This window comes from Hetaerina americana, unplaced genomic scaffold, assembly GCF_022747635.1.
Source record: "Hetaerina americana unplaced genomic scaffold, ioHetAmer1.1.p SCAF_11, whole genome shotgun sequence".
Taxonomy (NCBI): domain Eukaryota; kingdom Metazoa; phylum Arthropoda; class Insecta; order Odonata; family Calopterygidae; genus Hetaerina; species Hetaerina americana.
This window is the reverse complement of record NW_027286181.1, coordinates 25852363-25872804: the sequence shown is the minus strand read 5'-3', so window position 1 is coordinate 25872804 and position 20442 is coordinate 25852363.

Genomic DNA, 20442 nt, shown 5'->3' with positions numbered 1-20442 from the left:
TGACGCTAATGTTGAATGGTCTACTGTATATCGATGGATGGTAACATTTGGTGATTGCGAACCTGTAAAACCCATAATTGTTGATGAACACGCAGCGGACGTCCGCACACTGCCAACGATTGCGTAAAAAGAATCGAGAGCTTATAGAAACCGCTATAGAACTGCATCAAATGTAGTCATTTAGTTCTCCTACGTAATTGAAATTTTCTGATGCTTGCGATATTCGGCCGTAAAGGGAAACTACCAATGAAGTATTCTCATATAATACAGGAATAGAAACTCCAGACCTTGGCTTAACTTGAGGGTCTGATCGCCCAATACGCTTTTTGTCTTATTCATCAGCTTTAATACTACTTGTACGTACAAAGGAAGTATGGTGAATTCAAGTGACATCAAGGACACCATCATACGGGTAGGCTGAAAACAAATGCACACATGCTTGTAGACCACAAATAAAATGACCTTTAGATGCACTCCTGGTGGCATGTGGAAGTAACATTCTCCCTCAGCACGCATGCGCCTGGTGGCATGTGGAAGTAACATTCTGCCTCAGCACGCATGCGCAGGTTTTGAGGTCGATACATTCATCAGTGTATTTTGAGAAGCGGCAGTATGGAGACGTGTTCTAGTGCTATGTCAACGCGAGTTAAACAGCGTGCTGTTATCGAATTTTAACTGCTGAAAAAGTGACTCCTACTGCGATTCATAGTCGTTTAAAGGCTGTTTACGGTGACGCTAATGTTGAATGGTCTACTGTATATCGATGGATGGTAACATTTGGTGATTGCGAACCTGTAAAACCCATAATTGTTGATGAAACACGCAGCGGACGTCCGCACACTGCCAACGATTGCGTAAAAAGAATCGAGAGCTTATAGAAAACCGCTATAGAACTGCATCAAATGTAGTCATTTAGTTCTCCTACGTAATTGAAATTTTCTGATGCTTGCGATATTCGGCCGTAAAGGAAACTACCAATGAAGTGTTCTCATATAATACAGGAATAGAACTCCAGACCTTGGCTTAACTTGAGGGTCTGATCGCCCAATACGCTTTTTGTCTTATTCATCAGCTTTAATATTACTTGTACGTACAAAGGAAGTATGGTGAATTCAAGTGACATCAAGGACACCATCATACGGGTAGGCTGAAAACTAATGCACACAGGCTTGTAGACCACAAATAAAATGACCTTTAGATGCACTCCTGGTGGCATGTGGAAGTAACATTCTCCCTCAGCACGCATGCGCCTGGTGGCATGTGGAAGTAACATTCTCCCTCAAAACGCATGCGCAGGTTTGAGGTCGATACATTCATCCAGTGTATTTTGAGAAGCGGCAGTATGGAGACGTGTTCTAGTGCTATGTCAACGCGAGTTAAACAACGTGCTGTTATCGATTTTAAACTGCTGAAAAAGTGACTCCTACTGAGATTCATAGTCGTTTAAAGGCTGTTTACGGTGACTCTGCTGTTGATAGGTCTACTATATATCGATGGGTGGTAAAATTTGGCGGTTGCGAACCTGTAAAAGCCATAATTGTTGATGAAACACGCAGCGGACGTCCGCACACTGCCAAAGACGATAAACATCGCAAACTCGTCGAAGATCTAGTTAAAAATGACCGGCAAATCACTCAAAAAGCGTATCACAAACCATATTAGTCGAGTTTGTCGTGTTAGAGGCAGCCTGGCGCCAATAATCTTGCAACATGGCAACGCTCGTCCACACACCTCGCTCGCAACTGGAGAGGCTCTGCGAAACCTGAAATTTGACCGATTCCAACCCTTCTTATTCACCCGTTCTTGCGCCTTGCTATTTTAATTTTTTTCCTCAACTCAAGAGACACTCAAGGGTAATCATTACTCATCGCAAAACGAGGTGAAGGCAGCTGTCAAGTCCTGGATTCGAGAAAAGTCGGAAGAGTTTTCAGTGACGGAATGAAATGTGTTAGCCTTAACGGTGACTATGTTGAAAAATTAATATTTGATTTTGAAACTAAGAATTGTACTTTAATGTACTTTTCACCCAATCTTGCTATTTGTTTTTGTTCCCGCTGTACGATACAAACATGTGTGCATTACTTTTCAGCCTACCCCGTAGAAAAGCGAATCGGTGTTTCGCAGCGGTAAATGACATCATTGGTTAAACTTAGCAAAAATGAAAGTTTTTCTATTTCATCCGAATGAAATATACTTCATACTTTCTGCACATTTTAAGCAGTCATGAAACATGCAAGTATTGTTTCTTCGTCGTTTGTGATTTAATTCTACGTATGTATTTCCACAGAATGAATCCATCAGGCTTCAAGCTTTAAAAGCCTTAATTCCGAATTCAGGTACTTCGCTTTACCTAATTTATTACTTGATTTTTTCCCAAATCCATAGCTACCATATATTTATTTAGAGGCAGGTGACATTCGATAATTTTATGATCGTATTCTGTTTCTTCACGTCAGACGCAGCAGCATTGAATATTCTTCTGTTGATCCCTTAAAGACACAGTTCGTAAACCTTCCCTTCAAAATTGGCAGAACTAGGGATGTCTCCACGTCACCGTCCCTCTAAACTTTCCATCTCTTCACCCGCGGTTTTTGTCGGCTCGTCCGAGAGAAGTAGCATCTCGCACCACTTCCTTCTTTGTCTTCCTACCACCCCTCTCCCCCGACACGTCGGTCTCAGCTGCCTGGGCGGTTTAGACTCTGTCAACATTACCACGAGGTCGGGATCTCCCGAGACACAAGCAGTCGAAGAAGAAAAAGGGTGAAGGGTGGAGGGCGGATGAGAGAGAGATTCTTTTAATGCCCCTTTATACTTACTTTTTTTGGGGGAAGACTCCCGTTCAGATAAAATAGAAGGATAAAGAACGTGGCTGGTGGTGCTATCCGTGGTTGTTGGAACGGAGATTGACGAGGGGTGGCGTGGGGAAGGCTGATTGACAGAAAAAACGCCGTTAGGTGAAAGTTCTTTTTGACTGGAATACTCTGTTTCTCCGTAACGAGTGGTCGGAATGATTTTCCGCATAGTGACAGGCTTTGTTTAAACCTTAACGATCCGTTTCACTACAACAGTCAGAGAATGGCCACCGATTATTTCCTTTTTTTGCCACCGTTTGGGCTTGAGTTTTTAGTATTAACCTCGAAAATAATTTGGTGATCATTGGTTACATTATTAAGTTAATTGTCATAAAAATATCCATCATGCCAACTTTCAACGTATTTGGATGAATTTCAGGAGTATATTATTGTTATTGGTACTCTACTGTTTAAGGTAGGATTTGGGTGAGAACAAGATTGAACATAGACAAATTTCCTATCTTCGTCTATCAATACTCGCATTAATTACGTTAAAAACTGCATTAAACTGTGCTTCAAACCCGCATACATTCTACCTATATCCAGGACGTCAAACATGCCAATCCTTTTTCCCTCTTCTTCCCCTGTCTAACACTCTCCCTTCTGTCATAAGCTTCAACATTCCGTCGTCTTTCCGAATGCTTTACATACCACCTTTCCTGTCTCCTTTGGATTTATCCCAATAGTTCTCTCTCCTCCCCATCCATGACTACATAGTTCTTCTTCATTTTGCTTCCCTGTCCGTCCATTTAACTTCCTCTCTCCTCCTCCTTACCCATCTTTCAATTAGTGCCTATCATTTTGCTTCAAACGACCATGTTTCCGCGGTGTACAAAACGGCGCTCAATATCAAAGTTTTTATGAGCCTTTTCTCATCATCCTTGCCCAACGCTCCCATCATCAAATCCCTCCTCCTTATGAAAGTCTCTTTGCCTAGCGCAATCCTTCTCTCTATGTCCTCAATACTTTGACCATTTTGCTCTAAACACTTCTGAGAATGGTTAACTCTTCCACCTGCTCTATTTATTTTATATTTAACTTTTCTTTTCTATTTCTGTTAAACGGTATAAACTTGGTATTGCATGAATTTGATCTTCATCCCATACCTATCAAACTGAATTTATAATTGATGAGTTATGAGTCCTGACCATGTGATGAAACTGTTTTGACATGTAATTTTTGGCTCAATTGTAACATTATTTTTGGAATGGTTTCGAAGGTCAACTATTGTGAAGTGGGATGGATGATGGAAGAGGATCAAACAGGGAATTGATGATTCGCGGGACTCGATCGCTCGCTGGAGAATCCAACGACGGATGACCCCCGCAGGACAATTTTGCATGCTGTTAGCACTTTCACTTTGTCCGAGCGGCATGAGATAACGGGCGGTCAACCGGGTAGGGATGTGGTGTTGGTGGAAGGCAAGGTTTTGGTAGTTAGGGACAAATTTAAGAAAGAATCAAAAGAAGGGAAAAGAGAGGGGCGGTGCAAGGCTGTTCCGATGGCAGTTCAACATAGAATTGGGGAAGCCAAACCCAGGCTTTGTTCCCGCACGAAAAAGAGTAACTTTTCAATCCTCACCTTTCGACATGGTATATTATTTTCTTTTAGATAACGAAGAAAACCTAGCGTTGATCGTAGATAAAGTTAAATGAAAAGAAGCTCCGGTAGATGCCGTGACAATAACTTTTAACGGTGTCATCCGCTAATGCTTATTAAATTGCAACAATTTCAAGAGGTAAAATTAATTTTTACACTGCAGATAAAGATATAAGTAAATATCGTTGTGGTCCCACAGCTCGTTTTGCTATCGTATTGTCGAAAAATAACCCCAGCTCAATGCTTTCTTCTAGTATGTTGCGAGTATTCCAATGGCGGGTATGCCTTTGATGACTTGTTTTTTTCCATTTTTTTAAAGACGACCCTTTCTCCGTTTTCTCGCTCTCAATTTTTTTTTTAATTTTCGGGGTCAAAGAGTGGGAAAGTGTCTCTTCGAAATTCCCGTGCGGGGAGGGAGGGTGGGACTCGCACGGTTTTTCGTAAAAAGCCGCAATCTCTCCCGCGAGGGTGGTGGCGCTCTTTCATTTCCACTCACCTTCTGCCCGTCCATGGGGAAGAGAGCCTGGGAACAATATCCCAAAGAAGTCTCTGAAAAATCTCCGCAGTGAGCGTCGCAGCCACTACTCCTTAGGCATTCACTGACGGCGCCTGCCGGTGAAACGTAAAAGTTCTCATTTTGAAAGGCTATATTGAAATGGAATGGGGTTCTCCATCAAAGTGAGTGAGTACTCTGCAATTTGGCTTTTTCGGAGTATGTTCTGATTCAGGAATCGTATATGACTGGATCGTTCAAGTTTAAGAGCTTTCTTCCTATTCCACCGTTAAATGCGACGTACGAAAACACGAATTGTTAAAGGTTTTAAAATTCATGCATCCATTCAATTCTTTTAAAATAAATTTATTAATTATACCCTGCAAAAATATACCCTGCAAGACACCACCGGGGTGTGTGGCAGGGGTTGAATACACACCAGAATAATTTTACCTGAACATGACCCTACTGGGGTTGAACAATGATATTATGGCGTCCTATCGTTCGTGGAAAAAATGACATAATAAATATATCTATTCTACACTTAATCTCTCTAATTTTATTAGCATGATCTCTCCTACCGTAGTATGATGGGGCTTATTATACATTTTCAACACCACTGCTAAAGAGGCCTCCTTCCAATTTATGCATGAGCTTCAATCTGTAATTTAACCGTTGTCATTAGCGTACTAAGTGGTATGATACTATATTCATCATTGAGGAAAGAAAATACTCCATAATTCCAAACAATTTCTCACTGAATGAAACCGCTTCTGATACAACATTATGACGTCATGAATGAGGAGAAGATAGAACTGATAGTTACGGAACGTTGTATCAAAGTTGGTGTCGAAATCAAATAAATAACTTGGTGGGACCTTATAACTATTTATTTTCCCATATTATTTTTAGATACTCTGTCTCATTATAAAACACATATTGGAATTAAAACCGTTTGTTTAATAAATCATGCTCACCTCTTGTGACCTGAACTGTTTTCTTTCAACTTCATGATGAATAGCCTGGTTGTCTATGATAATATTTTGAATGCCATAAAATGTCCGGTGGAGCTTCTTCGGCTCAAAGTCGGAAATACACATTGAAACGGCTTTCCTTTAGAAGTCCCTTCAGATGCAGTTGATAAATGGTGTACGGAGGGCGTACGGAGCGCCTCTTTAAATATTAATTTTTGTAATCGGAATCCGAGTCTTTTCTGCTCACCAAATGAGGTCATTATCCGTGTGCTCATCATCCCGTGGAATGTGTACAAAGACTGCTTTCTTAGGGAAATGACTTGCGTTTTCTCGGTCCAATAAGTTCCATCTGACGTCTTCCCATAATCACGCTGTGGTTGCGTAGTGGACGTCTTGGTGGCGGTCAGCTGCTTTACGTGTTGGTTCTGCTACGCCTCTCCGCTCTCACTGGTTAGATGGTGCTTTACTTTTATTAAAATATTCTCCAGGCATTCTTTCTTAATATTTTTGATGGAATGTAGTCATTTCTCTTAATCCCTGGGAGGAGGGCTACGTTGATGTAAAGCCAAACTTTGGAGAATGATAATGTTCGAAGTTACGCTCGTTGTTCGACATTGCGGCGTTTAAGTTTCCGAAAAAGGGAGAGTTCGTAAATTAGACAGAAAAATTAGTTATAATTTACAAAAATCTCATGTCAATTCCACAGTTTCAAAGTGCAAAAATCATTCGCCTTGACCGGGATGTGTTTAAAATCATGTGTTTCAGTCATGAATTTATTATATTTTTAATATCTAAATAAACAATCTCCTCTTAAACTAATATATTTTCTTAAAATTAGCCACAATTCCTGTGACAATGATATAACTTTATCGAATGATCTCAGTCTCATGACGTATTTTTGAGTAAAATTCATTATTGTTGTTGAAGCTATTATTTACGAATTATAATTGCCTTAACTTACCAGAGGTGCTTTATTATCTCCAGGTTCTTCATTCAATGAGGATGTACAGCTGGTCGTTTAATGTTACTTTTCTAGTCCCCGTTTTTCGCCCTACACACGTGAATAGATACGTAATCATCAGCATCTTCCTTACGTTATGCATCGTAAATTTTCGTAATCGTTTTAGAAATTACATACTTATAGAAAAACATGGATCATCAATCATCTGATATCAAGCTTTAGGAAGAATAAAAAAGCTTCCGAAGAAGAGAATAATGACGTGGCAAGTGACTCGAATGCAATGGAAACTCTTATTAGAACTTGTCAGTCAATGCATTGTCAGATAACAAAGGAAGGAGAGTATTGCGAAATGATTTAATTATATATACTGTAGGGTCATGTTGTGCATACGTTTAAGTCATCCATAGTTAAGATAGGGCCACTACAGTGAAAAATAAAAATCTGACCGAATATCATGTGTCTGTTTCAGCAGAGGATCTAAAAAGGGAGAGTGTGAGTGAGTAAAATTTCCTCCCGAATGATCGTAGAAGAAGTAAAATTTGCTAAAACCCGAAGTTAGCCTTGCTTAATATATGAATCGCTGTTTGTAATTTTTGAGGTAATAAATTAGACACTAGGACTTGCGCATCTAAAAAGGTGTTTTATTTTTTATTGATTTGTTCTCAAATCCAAATAATTATTAATGATTAATATTGTTAAATTAATCACCGATTAAGTAAAATATACTTGAAATTAACAGCTTCAATGAAAAACCATAACTTTTTAGCAGTTTATCATGTTAGAGAGTTTTTCTATAATCTCAGACACGACGCATCACTGTACTCCTGAACCCAAACTAGCGCGACCAAAAATGCTCGTGTCCTTCATGCCACACCAAATATTACAACACCTCGTTCTTTAGCTCTTCATACTTTCTACAACCCTCTAATTTCATCCAAAATACCTATTGTTTTCCTTCTTCTATCACGCTTTCCCAGTATTGTTCCCTCTATTATCGCTTCCAGCATCCCATTTCCTTTCAGCATCTCCTGCATCTACTTATGCTGCCTATTACGAATGTTTCCTAACAACTTGCTCTCTTCTCCTCCCATAAGTTTTCTTACCAAATGTTTTGTTTATATTCCTATCCGTCCATTTTATTTTTTCCATTATTTCCTTTGCAAACAACTGAAAAAAATGCAAGCTACGCTTAGCCTTTTACATCAACGACCACGTTTCCGAGCCACGCAACACTACTCTACTTATCAATGCTTTCGTTATCTCTTCTTGAACACTTTACTGACAAGATGCTTGTCCTCAACTCCTGTCTCTTCGTGAAGCTTCTTTCAATGTCCCGATTACTTTGTCCTCTCTAGTGAAACCCTTTCTAAATTGGTGAACTGCTCTTCCTGGTCTAAGATGATCTAGGTACCATAACTGTAACGTTTATCACAGCCTTCCTTTTTCTTGATTCTCGTTCATTGATAAACTTCGTTCTCTTACTATTAATTCACATGTCAAACCTATACGATGTAACTAAAAAAATAACAATGTCCACCATTATGGTTACATGTCAGTGGTATTCATGCGCAGAACAACTCGGCAAAGATCATCAGATATTTGCTACTGACGTCAGCCGGGCAAGAGTTTTGTTATTAGGTAATAGAGGTTTAATTATTATTAAGGAATCTATCGGTTGAGATAGGTTTTGGATGGACACAACTACCAAATAAATACTTTTTTTCCCCGAACAAAACACGACACTAACATCCTACTCCACATCAATTCCCTCTTCATATCTGTGTACTTCCTTCTTCCCTTGATCCCGTCCAACATCCTTATCCTGTTCCTGCTCTTTCCTCGCCTGCCTAACATTTTTCCCTCTATTACAGTCTTCAACATCCCACTGCCGGTCAACACCCCCTTCATCCACTTTTCCTGCCTCCTTAGGATTTCTCCCAACAAACCCCTCTCCTCAAAACCATACCTAGTACTTCTTCATTTGTTCTCCTTTCTGTCCATTTCACCTTCTCCATCCTTTTCCACGCCCACATTTCAAAAGCCTCCAATCTGCTTCTGTCATTCTGCTTCAGTGACCACGATTCCGGCCAGATTCCTTCCTCATCGTAGGTGCTACGAAAAAGTCCATGTAGACTCTTACTCCCACATTTTCCTAAACCTTTTAGTAGTTCCGCAGCAATATTATCTACCTCCACGGACTTATTTGTTTTCATCTCCCTTAATGCCCTTTCTATATCATCGTCGAGTGTGCCTGGACCTATCTCCCTCTACGTCATATTCTCTTTCTATGTCTGAGCTTGTTGCCCGAAGTTCTTTACCCTAGTGTTCTAGTACATATTCCTTCCGTCTCTCTTGGATATTTTCTTTTTCAACTATTATCTTGCCTGACTTCTCTCTAGCTGTTAGCACAAATCTTCCATTTTTACTTCCCGTTGGTGATTTAACCTTGCTGTATAGCGCGCCAATTTCACCCTTCCTCTGCAAACTTTCCATTTCCTCGCACTGCGTCTTACACCATGCTTCTTTTGCTTTATTGGTTGCACGTCTCAATTAATTGAGACGAGCTAGAGTTTCAATGTGATTAGAAATTGTAAACTGAGAAGGAATATTGAAGTGGAGAGAATTTAAAAACATGAGTTTTAATGTAAGAGTAGGTTCTTTATTTGGTATGCTCGGCTGCTTTACTTTTCGGTATTCCAACGAGCTAAATCGTCTATTATTTGCGTATTATGTAAAATAAAAGTCTAGCCACACGGTTTATTCTGTTCAGCATTTGTTGAGCCTCTTTACATGTTGCTTTATAAAGTCTCTCTTTTTCACCCCGAAATACGGAAACTATATGGTTAAAAGAAGTGCCGATACAAAGTCGAAATATGCTGGCTGAAAATCATAAAATGTTCTAAATTAGGTTTCTAGCGAGTGAATTAATTGTTATCCAGGATAATAATTTTAGTAGATTAATTTTTCCATAACTCTGGCTGCCTGTGGTTACTTAATTGCTGGACAGTTGAGGCTTTAAAACCATTAATGGTATGCTTGCTAAGGGAAGAATAAGAGGAAGTGTAAACGTGGTACCGCAAAAGACAAAAATCAAAGCTAATTCGCTCTAAAGGGTACTTTTAAACCGCTAAAAAGGCAAATAACATTACAATAAATTAAGCGCTTTTAAAGTTGAAAGCGTTTGCCGACTGAAATGTTAATTTTTCTCTTGCTAAACTTGTGATCGAAAAACTCATATGTAATATTCCATTCCCTTTCTATTTTAGAAAAACAATAGCGTACACTTCATGATTATTTTTCAGGTATATAAATAGGTCCTATTTGTTTAAAATAAATTTCTCGATTTTGGATTTCCACTCCTTTCGTTTTATTCTTTAATTTCCACCCGCCCTGGTTCTCTCCCAGTATTTTCTAGAGACGTACTCTTCACTACCAAACCCAATTCATTTTACAAGATGCTACAGATGTATGCAGCGACATCTCCTCGTCCCTTAGAGGTATCCTGTATTATAAGATTTGTCTCCCCCCCCCAAAGAATTGATGTCACTGTACTCAATATTGACAATGTTCCTCCTTATTTCCTCTTTCAGTTTCCTGTTCCCAATGCTCTGTCTCCCAGTCTTCAGTTTGGAGCCCTTAATTGAAAAGGAATCGCTGGTGAATATTAAAATTCTTTTACTTAAGATAATACATAGTCATATTCTTGGCCTGAATGTTATAATTTTGCAATTTTTTCTATTTAATTTCCACATACAGTCGTCTTCTCTGGCGTAAACATCAGCATTTCAGTCCTAAGATTGGTTTACTGCTGTCCTCCATCCTTCTCCCTTCAGTGTTAATTCCCTCGCCTCCCCGGTATCTGCAATAGCCTTTCTGTGTTTCGTATTTCTTAATTGATCTTATACTTTTTTTATACTCTATACTTATCTCTTATTCTTGCTCGTGGGATTTTCCCTTCGATTTTTCCTTCTGTTTTGATTCCAACTATTCCATTGTGCCTCAAGGTGTGTCCAATCCATGTATTTCTTCCTTACCGTAGAGTTCACTCCATAAGATACCTCTTCTGCTATCTGTGTACTTGCCCGTTCATCACTTTTTCTGCCCGTTTCATCTTCAACATTCTCCTCCAGCACCTTATTTCAAATGCTTCCATTCTTCGCTGGTCCAATTTTCCAATGTTCCATGTGTCTGAACCGTAGATTTCAATGCTCCATACGAACGTAGTTACGAACTGCTTCGTTGTTTGACAACTTAGGTTCTTTGAAATTGGTAGTGGCCATTTCTTCATAAACGCCTTCTTTAGTTTTAGTGCAATGCTTCAGAAATAAATGTCGTAAACTTTTGAATTACGGGGCATCTTACGTCCAACAGTTGTGTCCATCTCGGAAACGAGATATACTGCGTCACGATTTCTCTTGAATGACATTCTTTTATCATCTAGTCCAACATGATTACTTTAGCTTTCCTTGAATTCCAAAAATCGCAGCTAGAGGATAACATTTGCGATCGCAACGGAATCAGAGGAGGTACCGATGAGTTCCATGCTCCGTGTTTTGGAAAAGGGGTCGCTACGAAACAGTTGCGAAGCGCATTGCGGCTTATCAATGCTCGTGGATTTGGGTATGCTTTCGTACAGCTGCTCTGAGAGAGAATTATGGTATTTATGGAGCAAACATTTGGGTGATATCGTCAGAAATACACATTCAAAGGGATCATTTATGTAGACATTGTCCAAACTTTAATATTTTTCCACTCTGCGCGATCTCATAAAAATGTTTTTGGCAGGGTCTAAATTCTAAGGAGTAATTCTTATCATATTTTGGACTAGTCAGATGATGAACACCGTAATTTCTGACTTCGGTGTTTTTTGAAACACTACCATTAGGTCATCATCAGAGCATAATTTAAAATTCATATTGGAAAATTCAACATAAATATTCTCCAAAACTCACTGTTTTCCTTTTCTTGTAACCACAATCCTTCCACAGATTTGAAAGACCAGATTAAGGATAATTCAATTAAGCGAGCGGCTTATTTTTGGAAAGCAAAGCGGATTTTGATACTCTTGTGTTCATCGTGAGATGGCCATAAAACAGGACAGTTATATACGGAGATTACCGATATAAAATAATAGCGATAAGATATTTTAAAACAAACCAATAAATTGACAACGGAATAATAACGGAATCACTCATCATCAATACGTATTTATCTGCACAGTACCACCAACATAGACTAGTGATCATGTTGATTTAATTATAATTATCATGCAGTCAAAAATTATTTTGGTTCTCTTTTTATTTTTCTCTCAGTTCGGTCATTTCGGAAACATCACGGACGAAAGATCTGTTTTGTATTATCTTGAAAACGGAATGGGAACACCGGTTGGAGAAACTCCATAAAATATGTCGTCTCTGCCAATCTGACGAAAAGGTCAAACTGAGTAAGCGGTGGGGCGACCGTGAAATTGAAGTTTACTAATCGTACCCATTGGCATTCGCAGGATAAACGAACTGGGGATCAGAGATGGCAATGGAAACAACGAAAATTTCGTTTCGGTCCGGAGAGGGGGACATAGTACATAAACTCTCGTTTCACATCATGCTCGCCTAAAATGGAATACACCGTGAGAACTTAGTTTCGACCTGGACAAAGCTTAATTCTCGGAAACGAAACGTTCCCAAACTCGTTTGTACCTGTCTGATTTGAAAGCGGAAGGTGGAAGATGGGAGAAAAGAAAATACAAATCCTTCACCCAAATGTTAGTAATCATTGTAGCGAAACCGCACCGACGTACTTCGCGGAATCACATTGTTTCATAGTATGGTCTGTGTTCTCCAGCATAGCGCACAATAGAGTTTAGTAAGTTAAAAATACTACGTTGAACTGCATTAATGAAGATTTCAGTGATTCAAATCTTCCAATCTCCTTCCCCGACTAATTGAAATTTTAGATTTTACAATAAATCTTGATTTTTTTGTATAATCAGCCTATAAATTCCTTTAACTTCCCTTTTTTAAACATTTTTCCTTCGAAGATATTTTTCAGAAAGCACACTAAATGTGTATTTTTTGCAAATTCTTCCGAAATCTTTTATATCTGAATGCATTTATTTTCCAGATTTCATCCGCGGATAATGTTTATAAAAATACATCGTTTCGCCGGCGTTCGTGTAGGTTAAAAAGACGAATGGAACTGTTGTGTACCAATGCACGCGGATAAAATCCCAAAAAACTCCATTCCACGGAATCCTTCACGAAAATTCTATTTTATCCATCAAATTTATATTTTTCCATTATGGTCTCCATCCTTGAATTGCTCTTCACTCGGATTCGAAGCCGAGTACAGTCTCATTAAGGCATTCGTGTAGTTCCGTCTCTGAATTCTGCTTCGTGGGACAAAACTGGTGATGTTCCACTAGTTACGGCTTTCGTCCCGTTTTCATCGTCATCCCCAGACTGTGAGGGAAGGAGAGGTAGGTAACGAGACTTCAGTCGGACCACGGGTTGAAGAGAGGGGCCGAGAGAGATGGAAGAGAGAAGAGATAATGATGCAAATTCTGGAAGACAAGGAGGCGGACAGAGAGTGGAGTCCGTCGCCCGGGAGTGGTCATAATCTCTCTCTCTCCCTCCCTCCCGCCCTCTCTCTGCGGGGGGAAATGAAAGCCAGCCAGCCAGCCATCTAGGTGCGCCCTCCATAAAATTTTGATGAAAAGTTTCCCTGGTCGAAATGATACAAGAGATCACGTGGGTTCGAGGTCTCGCTTTCATCATTCGGGGTTCTGGGTAAAAGAAATGACGATGGGACGTATTTTTTTTTCTCTTGCGCAAGATAAAAGTTGAATTTGATTATTATAAAATGTTCCCTCGTTACTACACATCTTGTTTATTGGAAGCGGAAATTTCTTCTGACTGTGTGCGTTTTGCGAATATTTTCTTCGTATTGTTGTGCTGGGATTAGTAGTGGATATCGGGATTTTAATCACTACCGGCGTATAGAACCGTGAATTATATTGTTAAAATTTATTTTTGTATTAATCCTTAAAAAAAAACCTTTTGGCCTATACGTCGGACTTTTTAGCATCGAAAATAAGAGCAGAAACGATAAAAAATATTACCCAGGCCCTGGGTAGAAGAGAACCCACTTAGGTGGGAAACGAACCGGCGACCTCTGGATTAGCAGACGGACATAGTACTCCTCCTCCATTGGGGCCGGGTTCACCCATATGCACAATATACCTGAACTTGTGGCGTTAATTCCAAATTAAAGACAGGAATCGAATCCGTGACCTCCGGATTAGTTGGCAGACACGTTACAATCGGGGTCAACCGGGTCAGTTTTTTTATTTCGCAATGACGTATTTTTTTTGCATTTCATGCCCAACGTTAAAGTTTCTTGGCCGTCAATGAGAAGTATTTCTAGGATGCTTGATACGAATTTTTTACCTTTTGTTGATCGACGAGATTAGAGGTTTTTTAGATTTAATCCAAGAGCTCTAAAACTCAAGAGCAAGAATAATTGTTGTTTTTCAGGTGCTCCGGGAATTGAGAGCATATTACACCGTAACTCAGAATGGAAAATTTTATCGCGTGGCATCAGAGTATTCATACCCTGGCCGTTCCGTCTTTTGCATAGCCATTAGTAGTCATCATTTCTATATAGGGTACATGAGGCGCAGCTCTCCTATAATTTTCTTCTTGGCTTTCAAACCTTTCATGTCTTCTTCGTATTTCTTTCCTCTTACGTCTGCCGTTATCTCACGCATGCATCTCCACTGGAACCGTCCTCCGTTGTTATTCCTATTCACCTATTGTAAGCTACCTACACAAATCATATCCGGAGTGTCTTTCTTTTCAGTTTTTCATTGACTTATTGCATGGCCTGCTCTTCTGATAACTTCACTATTTATCGTCATTCAAATAAACCTTCTTAACAAAATATATAGTCATAATTCTTCCTCCTTGCGAGCATTTCCGCGGAAATCTTATTATTTTTCTCTGCTGGTGCCTCGGCAATGGTTTTCTTTCCCATATTATTCATTGTCTTGAAGACATTATTTGTATTTTTTAGACTTGTACAGTGTTCTGCCAGTTATTTATACATGTATGTAAATGATTTTTCCCCGCAATTAAAATTTTGTTGGGTGTTTCACTGTGATTATCTTGGATTGTGAACTCCGAAATGAGAAATTTAGTCGATTAAATATGTAAGAATGCGTCCTTTTTATCTGTAGTGTTGCGTGATATGCTAATTTAGTTGTTTCATGGGTATCAGAAATGTGTTCAGATGCTCAGAATCGTTATTGAAAGACTAATTAGGTTCATTTCGTCTGTTTTGCTTCTGCTTTCTATTTCACGCTTAAAGAGACATGTACGAAAAGTAGCTATACGTTTACATACATTTTATCCATATTTCTTTTGACTCCATTGATAAATTTATTCTCTTATCTCTTCAAGTTTGTGTCGTTTCTAGCAGTTCTAGTTTTTCTAGCAGTTCTTTCTCAATACAGCCAGCCCAATCTAATGAAAGCTCTGCGTATTCTTGATCAAACTGATTTCCATCAATGATCTTTCGGGTCGTTTGTATCTGAAATTCGTTTTCAAATCTACGATTTAAGCGGTAATTGTGCACTTAGCACTCGATGATGAAAGTCAACGCTGTTCAAGCTAAGAGGATTACTCGTATATATATTGCCAATAAGGGTTTCTTCCCTCCTCCTGGACTACAATCTTGACGTGGTGGAAGGGTTTATGAATTCTGATACCTCCAAAGCTGTGCTGGCAGGAGTGATGATAGTCGCTCCAGATAGGGTCAGCCATACCAAATAAGTCGAGTGGCAGTAGCCAAACTAAAGGTGGTCCGCGCAACGTCTCCTCCTCAGTGAAACAACAACTAAGCCTCAAACGCCTTTGTAGTCACCTAAATCATAAGGCCACCTCTCTGTGCGGTCATTTGAGTGATGGTGTCACATTAAATACACTATTGAGGAAGGCAACGGGAAACCACATCAATTAATTATCCTGGACGTAGATCTGAGCATGAGTTCTGGCAAGTACGAGACTTGGCACGCTGGACCATGTGTTGCCCCCGGCAGTGGAAGAGGCATGGGTTCTGCAGCCGTCATCTCACGCAATCCTTACGAAGGGAAATCGACAGCAGCAGCTCAGAAGACACGAGAGAGGACCAAACTAGTTAAAATAGGGACTTGGAATGTTAGAACGATTTTGAGGACACGAAAATTAGATTATACAAAGTGGAAGATGGAGAGAGGATATATTGCTATTTTAGAATTTTACAACGTGAGAAGGAAGGGCGAAGTGATAGATATAGAGCAATAAGGTCACAAGTAGAAAGAAACATATGATTCAATCTGAATGTATTTATCTCCTTCGTAGTTTTCGAGAAAGCATTTGATAGAGTATTCAGGGTAGAGTTAATGAATTTGTTGCAGAAAATGTGAGCAGTTTGGCAGTAGAGGAGGCTTTTCCGCAGCCTTTGCATGTCTCAGATTGCTTAGGTGCGAGTGGCGGATGGAGAAACCGAATAGACGTAATTAGAAAGAGTAAAATTATCAACTGTGCTTTTCAACGGATGTGTGAAGGAAGTGGAAAGAGCTGGAGATCGGAATGAAAGTCGGTGGGAAAGTAGTAAAAACAGTTAAGAATTACATTAGATCAAGAAGCTTCCACAAGGAATGAATTGATGACGGGGACATGAATTGATTACAGATTTTAAGAAACGACTCATCAGAACTTTGATATGGGACGTAATTTTGTATGGTACGGAAATATTATCGTTGAAGGAAAGCCATAGACGTAGATTGGAGGATTTTAATGCGTGGGTGCGGAGAATGATGGAAAAGGTGAAATGGACGGAGAGAAAAACAAACGAGAAAGTACCGGGCATATTGGGGGAGGGTTAAGGTTTTTTGGTAGAAGTAAAAGGGAGGCAGGATGGGTGGATACAATTTATACTTGATTAATAATGAAATATTTAAGACTGTAATAGAGAGAGAAATGTTGAGCAAGCGAGAGAGGGGTAGGAATAGGATAGATATATATAGTGTAAAATGAAAAGAGAAAGGAAGTATAGAGAATTGAAGAAGGTTTTATTTTATTGTCGGATGTTAGGTGGGGTGTTGTTAGGAGGGGTAAAGAAACATGTCGTTGTATCGTTGTACAGTCTATGTCCATCCAAAACTTGCCTTAAAAGGTAGATTACTAATACTAATTAATCAGAACTTTTGGTGTAGCTTGTAACTTTTTTTTGGAAACTTTTATTGGAGTTTATCACTGGAAAATATCCTGAGAAGCGGGAACCCTTGAGGGACCATAACTAGGGATTCTTTTTTTACCACATGTACGATTTTAATCAATTTCCTTCTATTATTTTTTCTCCTTTTTAAAAGCCTACAGCACTCAAACAGAACGCAAAATTAATTACTTTTGATATATTAATCGTAATCTACCGATATTTTGGTCGTTGAGCCAAAATGGTAGACGCAGGGAGCAGGGATTTTAAATGTAGGTGTGGAGAAGTACGGAAAAAATTACGTAGGTTGGAAGAAAAACAAATGGAGCACTAGTAGCAATAGGTGGGTAAGATAGATGGCTGTTGATAGAAATCGAAAGGAGGTGGGAAAGATAGATGAAGAGCATTTTGACTGACGATGGAACACTTTAGCCTGTGATACAGGTGAGAAAGCGAAGCAATCGGGTAAGGGTTAGGAATAGGGTATGTATGATGGACGGAATGAGTGAATTAAGAGGAATTGAAGAACAGTTTAATCTAATTTGGGGTACCAGGGTATGTTTAGTCAGCTAAGACACGTGGCGATGATCAGTCCGTGTCCATGCAAACCCTGCACTTAGACGTTATGGCACCAAAAAATCTTAATCCCTAAAATCCCTTTTTCTTTTGTTGCTTTCTCACACCCCTGCCCTCAGCATTTTTCAACCACTCCCAAGTACCCAATCTAACTGGTTCAACTGAGCTGAGTATAGATTAAATGAAACGACGACCTTGGAGATCTTCCGACCCCCGTTACCGGGCAGCACATCCGTGAGTAGAGCGAGCACCAGCGTGGCCTGAGTCAACACATGTACCTCTGTTTTACCACCCATTTTATCGTCGACAGAAATAACTGATTCGGTTCCTATTACTTCCTTAATAGTATTTTTAATATAAAATTACCCTAAATTCAACCCCCCCGCTGGGTTCATATTCCCTTGCTGTCTCCTCAGTTCAGGACAGACATTGCGTGTACTACCTTTCGTCTGACTCCTACCTTCGATCATGGGTGGTCCAGCTAGGAGCATTTAAGTTGATTCCACAAATATGATCATAGGGTTCATTGGAACAGGGAAGCCCTTCTCCCTGGGCAAGGTTTTAGCCCTTGTGACAGACAGCATGACTTAATACGGATGGTAGAGTCGCTACTGTCCGCTTATTTATTCTTTACGATGGCAGCACTGGTTTCAACGCCTGTGCGTCATCATCATCTGTACGTTTATACGTTTCTAATGCTGTCCACGTTCATGTGTTCACTCAATTTGGAAAAGCGTGACGTTAGGGGTACAGTTGGAGAAAGGGGTTTATGGTGGTTGGACGTGAATATGACATGGCTGTGGTTGTCTTCCTCTAAAGAGTTCTTTATGCGGGGAGTGTGGTTCAATGAAGGAAGGGATGGGTGAAGAGAAAATAGTTAGCACAGTTTTAAAAATGGAGTCCATATGGAATTTCCAGTTCGAAAAGTGATTGTGGTCGCTTATACAGTTAGGATATCGTCTGAAATACACTAACGTTTAACTACGTATTAAAAGTGTGTATTTATGGTGGTCGCGGATGGAGATTGACTGAACTGCCTCCCCTCCCACTTCGTCAACTTCCTCCTTTCTTCACGGGGCGTCGACATATGTGAACCACAGAGCGAGGATTGCGTCGACAGAAGACCCCCCCTCGTCCCAACTCAACCCTCCGCATTCATCCCTTCCTTCGCTAAGAGTATATTTTTATCGATCTGACATTTTTTTTACATCGCGGCTTGCTCTTTCAATCTCGGGCAGGAGATTGGATGGCTTGATTTAATTCTCGGGCATAAAATCGTGTCTTCACTCGTGGCGTATTTTTCTTATAAGAAGAATTTGCATTTTCTCCCAGCGTTAAAATGTGATTTCCCGTCCTACGAAACCTCATCCTCCCCTCATTCCCCATGATTTCGAAAAAAAACGAGAAACGATTCCCCCCCACCCCTTCGTTTTTTCTCCCACTCTCTCTCTCTCTCTCTCTCTCTCTCTCTCTCTCTCTCTCTCTCTCTCTTCGGGCCCAGAACGAAAACGTTTTGGTGTCTCACTATCCCTCGATACACTCTAGAACATTTTTCAACTCACGCCACGGTCGGCAGTAGTCACCCTGGGTCGTCCGAATGATTGATTCTACGCACTGTCAAGTACACACGTCGACAGGTTACGTAGGTCTGACATTGACATTGCTGCGAGAAAAATGTGACGCAAAGGCGTTTATCACCTTGCGGGTTTGTCATAGAGGTCACTCCTTTGAATGCACGGATAAGAGTGATGGGAAACTATAACTTTATGGTGTTGTCCTTCACCGATTAATTATGAGGGAAAATCGAAAAATAGTAAAACTTAACTATTTTTTTATTGCTTACAATCGTTGCCTGCAGTTTGGTCTATGTAAGTTTCGATCGGTCTAAGTAAGTGTACTGCCTGCAGTTTGGTCTCTCTTTTGGAGCGCCTTTGAGAGACAAGTGAAAGAATTGGGCTATGTACCGACACGGTTCCCGTCCAAGGGTTTTAGATGCCACAGGTGGAGCGGGTATTTGAATGAACAACGAAGAGATCCGTATACTTCCATCGTCGCGCGGTTAGGACGCGTATCCCCACGCATTACCCAACGTAAAACTGTAAACTTAAAAACCAAACTGTAAACTTAAAAAAAATCTCGCGCGGTACACTTGTATACATTATTTTCCTTGCATTATCTCCGTCTACAACTCTCGTGTAATTTTCTGCATTATTCTTTCATTGAATTAACAATACCCTTACAATAATTAAAATGTTGAAGGATTTACGGTGGGAACCACTCCTAAATCGAGGAGTAGTTTATAGGTGAATCTCTTAATTGAATTTGTGAAAGTTTCCTGTAGGCGTGCAACACATTTTGAACCCTTCGCCATATTATTGAAGACGAGACGGAATGGTCTAAGGTGTCGGTTTTTAGGAGAGCACATGCGACTCATATAAATTAATCAATCAATGAATAAGTAACATCGTTAGGTAGCATAGGGTTGTTACATTTCCATTTTCTGTTTCATTACTGTTGTGTGTAGCTCCAGGAATTGCCCATGATAGTACTACTGACATAGTATTACCTTTTTTCGGAAGTTTCCGTTATTATTTTTATTAAGAATTTGATGTTGGTTTTATTTTTTGCTTAATATACAAGTGATATGTTTTCAGTGATGCAAAGTTGTTCTTTGATCGCATCTCTCTGCTAAGGTAGAGAGATGCAACCAGGTCTCCGTATGTCCATGAATATTAC